We start from the raw sequence: 2,143 nt of genomic DNA, 5'->3' as shown, positions 1-2,143 counted from the left end.
AGGACACATTTACTAACAGTGTTTGTTGCTGTATGTGCTGCAGCTTTGAATTTTTTATTAATATATATTTTGGCTATGGTGTCTTGTTATGAAATGTACAAGAGTAAAAGTGTTTTTAGCATGTGCTTCAAAGCTAAGTTTGACTGGGAAACTCAAAGCTCAATAGTCTGTATCAACAGAAATTCACTGCAGCCTGTGTAATATTTGATGCGTCATAATTTATTCGACTCTATCTCGCAAATACATATTTGTGTGGCAATGTCATGCACAACACACACAACTATTAGATCCTTAAGATCAAACCTAAGTCATTCTTTTGGTCCACTGCAGTGCAGTAGTCAAAAAAAAAAAAAAAAAAAGAATAAGTGAAGTGGCCACAAATGGCCAGGATAGATCCCAGAGTGTTAATGTTTAAAATGTATAAAAATATTATTGATTACAATTCTTTACTGTTAATATCAACAATAAGCTTTTTATTTTGAAATTACAAGTATAAAAAAATACTGTTACATTTACATTTAATGCTGTTACACTGTAATCCTTTATTATAAGTATGGACAAAGAATCAAGTGAACAACATTTTGAAATAAGTTTAATTGGAATTTTGTACTATGCAAAAACAAAACAAAAAACAACAACAACAACAATGACATATTAAACAAACAAACAAAGAAACACAGCCAGTGCCTTCATTTGTCCATTACATGTCAAACATAGCACTGACCCTTAGTCCCTGCTCATCAGCACATGCTTTCAAAAAGAGCTCCATGTCCTCTGCAAACTGAAAAACAAAGAGGAACAAGTCCCTTGCTCCAGTGTCTTCTTCCTCTGACATGTCTCTTAAGACCCTCTGCTGGTCCCCTTGATTTAAGGACAGATATTTTGGCATTGTTACATGTCCACGGAAAAGTGCCTTATTTTGGACAACCCACTGCACAGCAGGACGCAGATCTTCAACAACTGCTGGCTCCTGTGTCAGGCAAATGGGGATAAAAACATAGCTATTTCTCTGTTGCAGAACAGTTTTTTAACAGTTATTCAAATGTCACTAACCATGTAATTACACTACTGTTTAAAGTGAATACTGACCTGACTGACTTCCTGGAACTTGCGCTTTTTCAGTCTGAAAATGGTTGTCCTTCAAGCACAGCTTTGGCTTCCTCTCTCCAGTGTGCAAATAGCTTGCCAGAGCTTAACAGAAAATTTTGATATTATTAAGGTGTGCAAACTTTGACACAACATGGAACAGAAGTCAAAATATAAATACCTCCTGAGATCAAAGTTCTCCATCAACAGCAAGCACCACCATTTACGCAAGTAGGGCATGTCTGACTGTAAAATATTAATATGAAACATATTTAACAACTTTCAAAAGATTCAAGACTCCATTGCTGTGAAAGTAAATAGAATACTTACTATAGTATAGTCAAATGGTGCATCCAGTGCCACGTACAGAGCAGACTATTTGGAAGAAAAAATAAAAATGTCATTTTTTTAGAAGCTTAAATTAGCTTCTGTATGAATCTCAAGAAGAGAAGAGAAAAATTACCATCAGCATGAAGATCCCACAGTCAACTCCATAGTCTTGGCTTGGAAAACCCTGTATTACATTGAAAATAAAGGCTCGTTAATAAAATCCCTTAAAAAAAGACTAGCGTAATTCATATTATTCACCATATACTTAAACTAGCACATACCTTCAAGTCAAAACTCTTTTTTTCTGACCACTGCCCGGGAATGATCTTCACTGCAAGATTCCTTTTTTTCAAGACAGTTACATTCACAAGTTAACAGACATCATCATGATGGGTGTGAAATGTTTATTGCTAATAACACCAACTGTAACTACAGGCCTTAGGAACATGACCTGTTGTCCTACAAGGCAGCCTGCACCGGCATATCATTTTATCTGTAAGAGATAAAAACAAACAAACAACAACAACAACATGTAATTTAAATGTAGTTGTATAGAATGCAATTTATCTAACAATCAGATTGTACATGTTAACAAACACATCCAAGCCAACCTCAATAATGAAAGCAAAATGGTGTGGATCACAAAAGTTATGTCAAGAAAAGTGGTGAAAAGCAAATAAAAATATATTTTATAAAAACACTATTTTTGTTGCAGATGAATGCACTG

General features: G+C 34.7%; 1 long non-coding RNA gene across 1 annotated transcript; it reads right to left on the bottom strand.

The window, feature by feature from the left end:
* Positions 1 to 1,132: 1,132 nt before the first annotated feature.
* Positions 1,133 to 1,861, bottom strand: LOC134620746 (uncharacterized). Its single transcript, XR_010092138.1, has 5 exons — positions 1,698 to 1,861; positions 1,550 to 1,600; positions 1,417 to 1,461; positions 1,268 to 1,332; positions 1,133 to 1,191 (listed from the first exon to the last, which is right to left on the bottom strand). It is a non-coding gene; the product is annotated as an uncharacterized LOC134620746 (long non-coding RNA).
* Positions 1,862 to 2,143: the final 282 nt, after the last annotated feature.

This window comes from Pelmatolapia mariae, linkage group LG23 (genome assembly GCF_036321145.2).
Source record: "Pelmatolapia mariae isolate MD_Pm_ZW linkage group LG23, Pm_UMD_F_2, whole genome shotgun sequence".
In the NCBI taxonomy this organism is placed as follows: domain Eukaryota; kingdom Metazoa; phylum Chordata; class Actinopteri; order Cichliformes; family Cichlidae; genus Pelmatolapia; species Pelmatolapia mariae.
Note: the sequence above shows the minus strand (reverse complement) of the source record. Positions and strands in the feature narration are given on the sequence as shown.